Here is a 14712-nt window from a genome sequence, read left to right as displayed (position 1 = left end):
CCAGGAGGCCTCAACTGGGGTCCAAGGGTGCCATGTTCTGAGGGCTCCATGCAGCTGTGCCCCTGAGCAGCGGGAGAGTGGGGAGGGGGGTCTGAGTCCTGACCTGCTGGCATCCTCACTTCAAGGAAGTAGCCAAGTGACCACAAGGAAACTGGACATGGCTTGCCTTAGACTTCGCTCTAAACTTGGAGATACAGTCGACCTGCAGCAGCGCCTGCACCTGCTAGGCCCCAGGGCCCTGGGTGTCTGGGACACGGGAGGGAACAGTTTTTCAGGTGGGCTTGAGGTACAGGTCACTTTTTGGTGCTGGATTTCAACAGTGACCTGCTAGGCATTTTATCTGGAATAAAAAAAGACTTCAGGAAAGAGTGAAGTAGGAGGGATTAATAGTGTAGTAAACCAATTAAACAAACTCATAGAAAAAGATTTGTCATTACCAGAAACAGGGACTGGAGACGGTTAAAAGGTACAGACTTACATTTATTAGGTAAATAAGTACCAGGGATATAATGTACATGACAAGTATAATTAACACGCTATAGTTATATATGACATGTATGAAAGTTGTTGAGAGTAGATCATAGACTTCCCTGGTGGTCCAGTGGCTAACACCCCACACTCTCAATGCAGGGGACCTGGGTTCCATCCCTGGTCGAGGAACTAGATCCCACATGCCATAAGTAAGCGATACTGCATGTTCTAACTAAATCCTGCATGCTACAGTGAAGATCAAAGATCCTTTGTGCTGTAACTAAAACCTGGCATGACCAAATAGATAAATTATTTTAAAAAGAGTAAATCCTGAATTCTCACCATAAGGAAAATTTTTTTCTATTTAATTTTCTATCTACATGAGATGTACGTTCACTAAACAGTGTGATAATCACTCCATGGTATGTGCCAGATCATTATACTGTACACAGTGCTGTATATCAACTACATCTCAATAAAACTGGGGAAAAAAGGAAAGAATGGAAGAGGGTGGGAACATGGCCAACCAGCAATGGCCTTGGACCCACCCAGCAGCAGGGTGGGCTGGCGGGCACTGAGCTCACCAAGGATCTAGGGGGACCTAAGACCCCAGAGCTGCATCCCCCAAGGTTTAGGAACTCAGCACGTTCCAGGCTGTCCCCAGAGCAGGGGGCCTGGTGGGGACCCACCAGTCCAGCAGCTGTGCTGGTGGTCGTCTGATGTCCCTGGGCAGGCTGGTCAGCCCTATGTGATCCCTGGGTCAGGCCAGAAGACAGCGTGACCTCAGCGCAACCACTCTGCTGCCCTCGCCCACCTAGGGGTGCAGGGCAAGGATGGGGAGCGAGGCAGCTCCACCAGATTGGGGGAGGGAAGGCAACAGCAGGTCCTGTCATCCAGGAAAGACCCAGGTGCTGCCTCTCGGCTGGAGCTGGGGGAGGTACTATGCCCTGGGGCAGCAAAGGCTCCCTCCTGCTAAAGAACAGTCTAGAATGTGCCCACAGGTGCTTCTGGGAGCTTTCCTTGGCAAGTGTGTGAAGGGGGTGCCCTGGCCTGCCAGCTTCCCCTCCCCCAGCACATCAACACCTTCTGATACAAGAGACAGAAGAGGATGGCGAGGCTATGGCCACAGCTCTGCACACCTGTCTGTGAACCCCCATCTCCACTCAGAGCATCACGAGTCAGGCATGAAAAGGCAAAGGAGGGGGCTGTCGGGTATCACCCAATAATACTCCATCCATCACCCTACAAAACTATGTGTGACCACACAAGTCCTAAATAACCAAGGGTCCGGCTCACGCTCCCCTCTGTGAATCCCTATCCCCGTCCCACTGCCCCACAGATCTAATCCTAACATTTCTTTTGGAATTATTTTATAGACACCAGATCATATGTCTCTGCAATAGAAATGTGCTCAAAAACTGACCACAAGATTCTTAAGCACTCAAAAATAATCTTCTGGATTGATAAACCAGTACAATTATTATTGGTATGTACGTAATCAAACTGACAAGTGTACTATGGTTATAGTAAATAATTACTAAATATAAAAAGTGAAATCTAACAGATGGAGAGGGCTATTCTATTCTTCAATTAGTTCCTAGATCCACAGGATTCAATGTCAACTCTATTGTTTTCCAATTTACAGATCAAAACACGGAAAAAAATCCCATCCCCCAAAATAAACTGATGGGATGAGAAGGAGCTTTGTTGTTGAAACGTTCCTCAACCCTTTGCTCCCGTTCTGAGCTCTCGGGTCTGTGGCCAAAAGCCGTGTCCAGACCAGTGCCCTCCCAGCTGGAAGGACGAGTCCTGCAGGTGGAGACAAAGAAGCCACCACCTGGCTGGAAGCAGCTACAGCCCCGGCCCCAGCCCATATGAGAGCATCCGTCCTGACCTGTGCCCACAGCACGCACCTCTGGGCACAGCGGGCAGAGGGACGGACGAGGGGTGTGAAGGCTGCAGAGGCCACTCCCCTGAAGCCATCAGTGAGGCACTCCTCGGAGCCTCTGTTTATCCCAACACCAGCAAGAACCTTCTGGTTCCCAGAGTTACCACTGAGAAGTTAGCCAGGCTTTCTCCACACCCCCTCAGTCACTAATTTTCTAATGGACTGTTTACTTTCTCACGAAACTTTTTAAAAAGTCTGCAGTGGAATCTGCATCCAGCAAAAATCACCCCCCACCCTGCCCCCCACCCCCAGCCTTTCTTTTCTGGGCAGCTTGTGGGATTTTAGGTCTCCAACCAGGCCTTCAGCAGTGAAAGGTTGGACCACTGGACCTCCAGTAAGAGTGTCAGTCGTGTTTGACTCTTTGCAGCCCCATGGACTGTAGCCTGTCAGACTCCTCTGTCCATGGAATTCTCCAGGCAAGAATCCTGGAGTGGGTTGCCATTTCCTTCTCCAGGGGATCTTCCCCAACTCAGCAATCGAACCTGGGTCTCCTGCATTGCAGCAGACTCTCTACCATCTGAGCCACCAGGGATCTGGTACTGGACCACAAAAGAAACCCCAAATCTTTTTGAGGCATGGGATTGTGAGTGTTGAGAAAAGCTATAACAGGACATTTGCATCACCCCCACATCTCCAATGGCCCTTCTGAGCTCAATCCCTTCTCCCCACCCCCATCCCACCCCCAAAACCCTCAAGCTACAGTCTGACCCTACAGTTTTGCCATCTCCAGGATATCATATAGGTGAAATCATACAGAATGCAGGGGCTTCTCTGGTTGCTTCCTGCCTGCTAATGCAGGAGATACAGGACACATGAGTTTGATCCCTGGGTTGGGAAGATCCCCTAGAGAAGGAAAGGGTAACCCAATCCAGTCCATGGAAAATTCCACGGACAGAGAAGCCTGGCCGGCTACAGTCCATGGGGTCACAAGAGTCAGACACGACTGAGCATGCATGCACAACTACAGAATGCAGCCTTGTGTGTCTGGCCTCTTCCTTTCTGCACAGTACACTGGCGATCCCCCAGGCGTCCCCGCACCAGCAGCCTGGTCCTGCTTCCCGAGTGCTGTGTCATCATCTGGAGGGAACGCAGTTTGCTTCTCCGTTTGTCAGTTAAATGACTGGGTTGCTTCCAGTTTGCGGAGATTATGAATAAAGCTGCTCTAAATGTTTGCATACAGGTGACTATGTAAATGCCTGTTTTCACTCCTCTTGTGTGAACAGTGAGAAGTAAGGTTGCTGGGTCAGAGAGTAAATGATGGTTTAAATCAACCAAACTGCTTCCAAAGAGGCTTTACACTTTCAGGTGCCCACCAACAGAGCATGAGAATGGGCTGTCCTACATCCTCAGGAGCCAAGGTCTTCACAGTTGAGCCAGTCTAACAGGTGCATCCTTGTATCTCACTGCTGTTTTTTAAATATATGAACTTTAAAAAATTAGTACATCTAATTTTGAGATCTTATTCAAAGTAGTGGCCAACATGAACATTTTAAGATGCCCACAACTGTAACGCAACACAAAAAAGTAACTGATCTGTAGTCGTGGGAAAGTTGCAGGCATTGCTTTTACTGTCGTGATTCGCTGCCAGCATTCAGATCCAGAGTAAAGCTAAAATTTCAGTTGTATCTGTGAAAATAAAGATGTAATATTTCCTTCCACTAAGTTCACTGATACCGCTGACCTCTACCAGGGTTTAGAAGTCCTGCTTTCAGAGTAAATTCTGGACACATTCAGGACACACGGCTGCAAAGATTTAGAGAAGAGGCAAGACCCTATTCAAGAATCCCCTCTGCAGTGCAGACACACGTTCTGTGATGTTTCTGTCCTTGCTATGTTTGTGGTGGTTGCTGGAGGTTCCCACTTGGAGCCTTTATGTTCAGGACTCAATGACGATGTATTTGAAAACAGGTTCATCAACTCAAGTAATAGTTTTTCTTGAACAGCAAACAGGTTCCAAGTCCTTATCAGATTGCCAGCTTAGTTAACATATTAAGGGGAACAATTCATTTCACTGTCTTCCACCTCAGAGGTTAACAGGGTGTGACCTGCAGGGCGGCCAGGGACAGGGACGATGTGGCCACTGTGCTGATGGGGTAGTCCTGGGGGCAGACCTCCTTGGCCAGCCGCCCCTTCTTCTTCAATGCTCAGGCCTCCTGGTACCATGGTGAGAGGGTGGGGGCTGAGTGGGTGGAGTCTACTCTGAGCCGTCTTCTGGGTCCTGTGGGTAACTGCAGTCTGAATCATAGGCGCTCTGGACCCCACAGGTCACAAATGGCACGATGACGCGGGTGGGGCCATCTAATTGGTTGAAATCTGGATCGTAAGAGTGGTCCAGTAGTGGCTTGGTCAGGTCGGGCAGGAAGCCCTCAGGAGGGTCATAACCCTTACAGACAGCAAAGGCCTCGATGCTGGCGTTCCGGCTGCTCCTGGGCTTGGCACAGAGCACGCTGGAGAAGAAGACACGCAGCTGGCTGTAGATCAATGTCACATCCCGGCCTCGGAAGATCTTGGCCACAAAGCAGCCCCCTGGCTTCAGAACGTGTGTAGCAATGTTCAGAGCAGCTAGGAGGAGCTGGGACTGCATATACTCGTCGACGTCGTGGAGGCCGGTCACATCAGGGGCCCCATCGCACACCACTAGGTCCGCGGGGCAGTCCTCAAAGTGCTGGACGATCTCCTTGGCAGTGGACAGCTGGGTGATGTCCCCCTGGATCTGTACCACGCCTGGTAGTGGGGCCATAGCCTGCAGATCCACAGCCACCACCTGGCCAGAGCCCTGGCCCCCAATCTTCTGACTCAGCACCTGGCTCCAGCCGCCCGGGGCCGCGCACAGGTCAACGGCCCGCATCACGCCTTGGAAAAGGTGGAATTCCTCATCCAGCTGCAGCAGCTTGAAGGCGCTGTGGGCACGCCAGCCGTTCTCCTTGGCGAGGCGGTGATAGACATCCTGCTTGTCCTCTGATGTCCGGCCCATCTCTCAGTTTGTCCAGGCACCTGCCAACAGTAAGCTCAAATTTTGGGAGTTGGGAGAAAAGGAATGAAGCAGGTCGCCAGTCCAGGAGCAGTACGAGCCTCGGCGAGAGGACAAACCAGTGAGAAGTTACAGGATTTCACTTTGTGTTCTCAGTTGATCTGAGTATCTGTCGCAGATGCCTAAGGGCCGCCAGAGTGTGGCAAGCCTGTCATTAAGGAAAGCGGTTGTTTGTGCATTCAAACCAGACCTGAATGTACCACGTGAGTTCCAGTATCTCGTGCCTATGTGGCCGGTCTGGCGAACTCTCTCACTGCTGTTCTCAGGGGGCACACGTTCAATCCGTGGTCAGGTCAGGAAACTCGAACCCTGTATACCACATGGCATGGCCAAAAATGAAAGAAAAGAAAAATGAATTATTTCTCAGTAAGTCTTCATAGTTCTTCATTGTGAAATGATAATACATACATAATATACTGGTCTCTGTCCCCAGCTCCTGACACAGAGCTCCTAGAACCCATGGAATCTCCTGAGTGGTAGAGCTGCCAGGAGGGTCTTTTGTTCTAACCAGGTAACTCTTGGTGGGCTCCTGGCCTGAGGATGGTCACCAGAAAGACTAAACTATGGTCAGAAGCTTGGAACCTTCAGCCTCACTCCCCATCCTCTAGACACTGAGTTAATAATCAGGCCCAAGTAATGGGACCTCCACTGAATCACAAAAGGACAGGTCCAGGGAAGTGTTTTGGCTGGTGAATGCAGGGAGGTGCGGAAACTGGAGCCCAGCAAGGGCACAGGGGCTCCACACCTCTTCCCCACTCTGCTCTGCCCCATGAATCTCTTCCATCTGGCAGTTCCTGACTTATACCCTTTAATCATAAACCAGTAACCTAGGAAGTAAACTTTTCCTGAGTTCTGTTCTAGCAAATGATTCAACCTGAGGATCATGGAATCCTCCGATTTATAGTTGGTGGGTCAAAAGGCCAGGTGACAACCTGGGATGTGTAACTGGCATCTGAACTGAGGTCTGAGGGGCTCTGCACTAGGCTTGGGCCCTCAGCATCCAACTGAGCTCTGCCAGGACAGCTGGCCAATGTCACGGGAACCTGGAGAACTGCTTGGGGTGGGAAACCCCACACATCTGGTGTCAGAAGTGTTGTCAGTACAGAAGATGGGTGTTTTATTAGTATTATTATTTATATATTCTATGTACTTCATAAGTTGTGTCTTTTGCAAATGTTTTCTCCTAGTAACTCTTTTCATTCTCTTAATGCTTTTCACATAGCAAAAATGTTTTTAAGTTTCACTTTTTTTTTCTTTTATAGATTGAGCTTTTGGTGTTGTATCCAAGAAATCTTTTTTAAAACTTTTCTTTTTGGCTGCACCAGGTCTTCATTGCTGCACATGGGCTTTCTCTAGTTGGGGCAGGTGGGGGCTACTATTTGTTGGGGTGCCCCAGCTTTTCATTGCAGTGGTTTCTCCTATTGTGCAGCACAGGCTCTGGGGACCTGGGTTCAGTAGTTGTGGCCCACAGGATCAAACCCGTGTCCCTTGCACTGGCAGGCAGATTCTTATCTACTGTACCACCAGGGAAGTCCCAAGAAATTTTATCCAAGGCTACAAAGATTTTTTTTCTGTATTTCAGAATTTTGAGTTTTACATTTCTGATCCATTTTGCATCCATTCCTACGTATGGTATGAGGCAGGGATTGAGATTACTGCAATAAAGTTTTAAATTTCAGTTAATTTCGAGATCTGGTTCATGTTTTCACCTGCTTGGTCTCTGATGGCCCTGTCTCTTCTCCATGCTTGTTATTTCCTCCATTTGCTTCTTTCATCATATTAAAAACACTCTGCATATTGCCGGGAGCCGTTATGGGGGGTCCCGCCCATGACGAGGTCATGAAGAAAATACCGGGCAGGCAAGGCCGTCCGGGACCCCATCCATGACGAGGTCACAAGGAAAGAACCTGACAGGCAAGGCTGTCTAGGATAAGGGACCCTCCAGGTTGGCCTCGGCCTCTACCCCACCCTGTATCCTCCCCCTTTTCTGCTGTTGTTCTTGTTTGCCCTGTTGCAGATTCTTGTTGTGCCTGCTGAGAGCTCTCCTGCTCCTCTTTCACTGAATGAGGACCAACTTAAAACGCTAATTAATAAATCTCCTGGATGCTGGTACCCTATGAAGGGGCCAGGGATGAAAGAAATGCTTCAATTTAAACCCTTTGCTGGCATTCTGGCTTGTTTGATAAATGTGTGCTCTTATTGCAAAAAATGCTCATGATTGTTCTAAACATCCTAAGTACAGTATACTAACAAAAGAAACTATTAAGCATAGGGCCCTCTGCGGGGTGAAAAAAGCTCCACAAATATTATAGCCACATATGTGCCTGATAGAAAATAGTTTAGAGATTAGCTGGCGACTTCTTGTAGGTAATTAACTTTTAGACTAAAAGCCTGTTTTGTGCCGTATCTGCTGTTTTTGCAATCCTTTGCATTTCTGTTCTGTAAAAAATGTAATCCTATCTAGTTCCCATAGAGAGGACACCTAATAGAAAGAAAATAGATTAACCACAAAAAAGACAGGGTTGGCTACTGAAGTTGCTAAAAGTTGCACCAGGTGCAAGCCATAAATTGTCAACAGGCCTGAAAGCCAAAAGATATTATACATAGAGGTTAACCATAAAAAAAGATCCTAATAGGCACAGAGCCCTTTGAGGGGTGAAGAAGCCCTATTAGAAAATACAAAAAATATTGTTTTAAAAATGGCTATTAGATCAACGTTTGATTGACGTTAATGTGCTGACGTTGTACAGTGGAAACTATTGTTAATATAGTTGGAGATCTAGTAAAATAAAGAGTTTAGCCCTAGTGTAAAAACAAAAAGATAATTGTTAATTTTAACCAGGAGTGCTAAACAGGGCCTGCCTCACCAGGGCCACAGAGTCTTTGTGTGTTAAACTTTTTAGATAAATTTAGCTGAGAACTTCTGCAAAAAGACTGTCTTTTATGTTAACAAGATTGTATTTCTATTATGTTGCAATCTGCTGTACCATGACACTGCCAATTTTCTGTTTTCTGCTAACCTCAAGGCCAGAAGATAATGTACAAAAAACCTATGGGAAAAGACTCTCATAAACAAAAATATACAGAGCACACCTGTTTTCGTGAAGGACAAGCTGATGTAATGTTAAACTAAGTCTGTATGCTTATCTGCCCCTTAGAAATGTACCAACTTAGGGTATAAAGGCTACGGTGAAAAATAAAGCAACTGCCAGACTCTGCCGCACCTTCCTGGTCTGGTCTCTCTCTCATTCGCCGACGCTGTTCATCCTGAGGGTTCCCCTGGATCCTGCTGGGGCTGGACCCCGGCAGCATATCTTATTCTAGATCCAGCAATTCTAGCATCTAACATATCTTCAGCTGTGAGTCTCTCACTTCTGAGGCCTCTGTGCTATGTAGACTGTGGTTTTCTATTATGAACGTACATTCTGGGGGGTCCACTGGCCTGAGGCTTGGAGGTGAGGGTTCCTCCAGTGAAGCTAACATCTTCTGAGGCCAGCCCTCTGGGCTTAGACATGGTGCTAATGGCTTCCCAGCCCTTGTTCGGTGATTATTCACGCATCCCATGTGACACAGAGGGAACTGATGCTGAGAGGGGAGCCTCCTGCACAAGGACAAAATGCAGTTGGTATCTTCAGCCCCTCCACTCCTTCACAACTTGGGACTAAAGTCCAGGACACAGGTGATTCCCTATTTCCAAATGGGCTTGAATAAAGTACATGTACTATAGACAAACGTATTTTATAAGATGTTCAGATCTCATTTCTTTCATCACAGTACATCATATAAATTCAGGGGAAACATTTTTAAGTTTTTCAGATTACATTACCTGATACAGAATTTCTTTTAAAGATTTTTATGTGAACCATTTAAAAAGTCTTTATTAGTCACAAAATTGCTTCTGTTTTGGTTTTTTGGATGCATGGCATGTGGGACCTCAGTTCCCTGACCAGGGATCGAACCCACACCCCCTGCATTAGAAGGAGAAGCCTTTTTTGTTTTCTAAATATTTATTTTTATTTATTCATTTATTTGGTTGTACTAGGTCTTAACTACGACATGCAAACTCTTGTTTGTGGCATGTGGGATCTAGTTGCCCAACCAGACATCGAACCTGGCTGCCCTGCATTGGGAGTGCAGTCTTAGCCATTGGACCACCAGAGAATTCCCTAGAAGGCAAAGTCTTAACCACTGAACCTCCAGGGAAATCCCTGATGTAGAATTTCTATGCAGAAAAGTCTCAAACTCAATTTGAAGGGGAAAAAAAAATGTTTTTAATTTATTTTTCTGCACCTGGTCTTACTTGCAGCAGCATTAAGTGATCTTCGTTGCTGCCTGTGGGATCTTTAGTTGTGGCAAGTGGGAGCATGGAGTCTTAACTATTGGACCACCAGGGAAGTCCCTAAAACTTTTTCCCGAGTTGTTTTTTTTTTAAATTTTATCAGTGTACAGTTGAAGTGAAAACTTTCTTATTTATATACAAAAAGAAACAGAGATGCCATAAAGGAGAAAACGATTATGTAAAAATGTGCTGTGGGTTTGTGTTGTGTTAGTCGCTCAGTCGTGTCCAACTCTTCGTGACCTCATGAAGCACACCAGGCTTCTCTGTCCATGGAATTCTTCAGGCAAGAATACTGGAGTGGACTGCCATTCCCTTCTCCAGAGGAACTTCCTGATCCAGGGATCGAACCTTGGTCTAGTGCATTGCAGGCAGATTCTTTACCATTTGAGCTACAGGCAAGTCCTATGTTCTAAACAAAGTAAAAATGTTCTAAACAAAGTAAAAAGACAAAAATAATCAAGGGGAAAATATATGCAATATTTTATTTATAGCTGCAAAGGGAAAATATCCCGAATATAAAAAAGAGACCCTACTAATTAGTAAGAAAACAACTTACTGGGGAAATTGGGAAGAGCATGAAGGGCATTTACAGAAGAGATGATGACAGCGGGCAACAGCAGCTGAGAAAAAGCAACATAGCTCAACAGCAGGATGCCCTTTCACTTACTCAACTGGCAAACCTTCATGATGTAAAGGGTCCTCCCCTACATGGCACATAGGAATATAAGTTGCTATATTTGGGGAGAAATATTCTGTCAATACCTGTTAAGACTTTTATAATTTATTCATTTTTAAAACCCATTGTTTATTAAACTTTTTATTTTATACTGGAGTATGGCTGATTGACAATGGTGTGATAGTTTCAGGTGGACAGCAAGGGGACTCAGTCACACATATACACGTATCCATTCTCCCCCAACTCCCCTCCCGCCCAGGCTGCCACCTAACACTGAACAGGGTTCTGTGCTATACAGTAGGATCCCTAAGAAGATTTTAAATATGTGTATCTTTGACCCATTATCCTAACTTAGTTCCTACTAATGGGAATCTATAGAAACGAAGCAGCACGACCTACGTTTTAAAATACTTACCTCAGCTTTCAATGGCTAAAATCAAAGATCTCTCTTGGTAAACGTCACACTGCACTTGAAAATACATGGGTTATTTTCAAATATCTTTTGATATTGATTTCTTACATAATTCCACAGTGATAACAGAACAGACTCTGTATGATTTCAATACCTTTATACCATGAAATTTTTGCACCTTGGTTTTATGTTCCTGGATGTGTTCCAGTATCTCCTGGTTTATACTCTATGGGAACTTGAATAGGATTTTTATCCTGCTGTTAGGTGAAAATTGTATAAATCTTAATTATGTTGAATTGGTTCATAGCATTTTTCAGGTCTACTATATCCTACTTTTCTGTCTATTATTTTTGAGAGCTTGATATTGAAACCAAATCCAACTAAAAATCTTATCTACTTAAAAATAATTGTGACAGTGGATTTATATGTAACTTTGTTCTATATTTTCCAATTGTTCTGTAAATGTGTTATCATACTTTCATAATTTAAAAAATTAAAAAAAATTTTTTTTAATACTTACCTCAGTATGACTCTATAGTGGCAAAAGCCAGACTCTAAGTGAAAAACCCATCAATGGGGAATAATGAAATAAATATAATATATGCTCACTGTGGACTATTATCAGTCATAAAAAGAATTAAGTTGTTTATCTCTTGACTTGAATAGATGTGGAGATCTATTATGTGAGGGAAAAAAGAGGGGTGGGGTGGGGTAAATAGGTCTAAGAAGGAGAAAGAACAGAAAGGAATTCTTATTTTTCTATGTTGTTTGAATTTTTATGAGAATGTAGTTTGTAATATTTAAAAACTATGTAGGACTGTCCTCGTGACCCACTGGTTAAGACTCCATACTTTCAATGCAGGAAGCACAGATTCAATCCCTGGTCAGGGAAGTATGATTCCATATGCTGTGGTGTGGTCAAAAATAAATTTAAAAAAATACAAAAATAAGCCAAGTGACTTTCCTGGTGGTCCAGTGGTTAAGAATCCACATTCCAATGCAGGGGGCATGGGCTGGATTCCTGATCAGGGAACTAAGATTCCACATGCTGTGGGACAACTAAGCCTGCAATACCACAACTAAGACCCAATGCATCCAAATACATAAATATATAAATAAGTACTTTAAAAAAGTAAGTCAGACACAAATATGTAATCTCTGGGGCAGCTGGAATGTAACAAACACAACAGAACAGCAGGAGCTGGGTTTTCCTTCTTCTTAGATTACCTCAGCACCACAACTCTGCATCGAGAACAATCCTTCACCACTCTCCTCCACATGGTCGGTGTCACCAAAACTTTGAGGGACCAAGAATCATTTTAGATCATTTTGTTCTCCTAGTCAAAACGTGTAGTGCCCCATAGTTCTCAAGGGCATTCCTGAAAACCATATTCTTATACCACCCAACAATTGATGATCCTCCCAAAACTTCCCCAAGGACCCCCACATTCCATTATCATCAACTTTCAAATATTAAAACTTCACTGTTTTTGATCATCCATAAAGGAAATTGCTATGATGATCACTGATATTTAATTATTAACATTATGAACCATCAGTGGTGTATCAACAGGCCCAGGAGTACACAGAGTCACACCCAGAAGTACTCTGTATCACACTGTCTCATTAAACCTATTTTTCTTGGCAATCTCATCTGCTACATATTGGTAAAGGAGAAAGTTCTATTTATCTATTACCTCGACGTCAACATTAAGTAGGCACTTTTATAAATAAACTAATAACGCGTCCATTTGCTTTGCTAAAGGTTAGAGAAATATGTGTGCAATACATGAAGCATTTTGTAGGCGTTGGCCGTCTCTACACAATACACAAAGACCCTAGGAAGATTTTAAGATTCGACATCGCATCTGGAAAACAAACCTGCTTTTGAGAGACCCTCCAACGCCCTCAGTTCTGCAGACGCTGAGACAGCACGCATCATTCTCAGACCGTTGAGGCAGGGGAACCGTTAACCCAACGTGGCAGGTTGGGAACCTAGAGCTTTTTCGCACGTGAACTGAGAGCTACGCGAAGCTAAACCAGGTTTCCGTGAGGACGGAAGGAATCCTTATCAGCTTCGGGGACAGACTTCCGTCCCTGAAACTGCGCAAAGGTGTTCGCAGTTCTCGCTGGGTCCTGGGGAAGGCCTCCGGGGAGAGGGGGTGGGGAGGCGCCTCTTCCGACTGACGCCGACGCTCCGACATGGAGCACCCGGAGGCGTCAGCACCGAGGAGAGCGCCCTCCTGGGGGCGACTGGGGGCAGCCGGGAGGAGAGTCGCCAGCGCAAAGGTCACCGGGCGGGGGGGCGGAGGACTGAGGGTGAGGTGGGCCGGGGGAACCGCGGGGCCATGGGCGGGCGCGGGAGCTGAAAGCTGCGCCGCCATCAGCGCCTGCCCCTCCCCACGCCCGCTTGCGGACAAGCTTCTGCACTCACCGTGGCTGCCCGGCGACGCGGCGGCGAGCGCCAGTCGGGGCGAGAGCTGCGTCAGCCGGAAGGGTGACCAAGGCCCTTCCAACTTACCAGCAGGCCGGCCTAGTCCAGTGCGCAGGCGCAGCGTCGGCTAAGCGGGGCGGGGCGAGGGTGTAGGAACCGGAAGGAGAGGCGGGATGCGGGCGGGACCTGCGCGCCGGTCCGTCGGTCAGCGCCTGCGCACTCCGCCGGCCTTGTTCTCCCGCGGTCACCAGAACCCAAGCCCTCGTTCAATCATTCCATTTTGCATCCAACTCGTCCGTCCGCTCCTCCCCCGTCCCGTCCACCCCCTCATCACATACTTAATTACCTGTTAACGTTGACGAAGCACATCTCGTCGTTGCCCTGATAGAACCTGCAGTCTAGGGAGGAGGGGACACACATAACAAGTAAATGACCAATTAGAAAATAAGGCTAGGTCAGACAGGACGAGCAGCTTGAGAAAGGGAGGTGGTGGTTGAGTGCCTCTTTTCAGTTGGGGGAAGGGAGTCAGAAAATACCTAACAGGCTAAGCTGGGATTTAAAGGTCCACGGGGATAATTTGTTTTCTCGTGTGAACAGGGGGATGGTCCAGTGTTTCCATCCCTGGTTTCACTCTTGCTGCCACTAAACACCATCTGCACTGCAGACAGGGTGAGCTTTCAAAATTGAAAATCAAGTCGTCTTCCAGGTTTCAACCTTCCCCATTTGCTTAGGATGAAATCCAGATTGCTTGTCATGATCTTGTCCCTGTTTCTGCATGGTACTTACTTACACTGTTCTGAATTCTTCCATTACCTGTCTGGAGTAGGAGAATGTAACCTCCTATTCTACTTTGCTCATAGATTTAGCTCCAGGGCCTTGAAAACAAATTGCCACATGGTATGCTCAATAAATGGAGAAGGAAATGGCAACCCACTCCAGTACTCTTGCCTGGAAAATCCCATGGACAGAGGAGCCTGGTAGGCTACAGTCCATGGGGTCACAAACAGGCGGACACGGCTGAGCGACTTTACTTACTTTATGCTCAATAAAGGGATTCCCTGGTGGTTCAGACAGTAAAGCCTCTACCTGCAATGCAGGAGACCCGGGTTTGATCACTGGGTTGGGAAGATCCCCTGGAGAAAGAAATGGCAAACCACTCCAGTACTCTTGCCTAGAAAATTCCATGGATGGAGGAGCCTGGTGGGCTATACAGTCCATGGGGTCACAAAGACACAACTGAGCGACTTCACTTCACATGCTCAATAAACATCAGCTGAACAAACCAGTAATTTTCCATCTCTTTCATTAGCTTTGATTTTCTTAAAGAAATGAACCAAGTGTTGCTTTTTCAAAAAAATTTTCCATCACTAGTGATAAAGCTGGCATGCAATATGCTTCAAT

General features: G+C 46.3%; 1 pseudogene; it reads right to left on the bottom strand.

Moving 5' to 3' along the window:
- Positions 1-465: 465 nt before the first annotated feature.
- On the bottom strand, positions 466-13616 carry LOC136145852 (tRNA (cytidine(32)/guanosine(34)-2'-O)-methyltransferase pseudogene; annotated as a pseudogene).
- Positions 13617-14712: the final 1096 nt, after the last annotated feature.

This window comes from Muntiacus reevesi, chromosome 13, assembly GCF_963930625.1.
Source record: "Muntiacus reevesi chromosome 13, mMunRee1.1, whole genome shotgun sequence".
In the NCBI taxonomy this organism is placed as follows: domain Eukaryota; kingdom Metazoa; phylum Chordata; class Mammalia; order Artiodactyla; family Cervidae; genus Muntiacus; species Muntiacus reevesi.
Note: the sequence above shows the minus strand (reverse complement) of the source record. Positions and strands in the feature narration are given on the sequence as shown.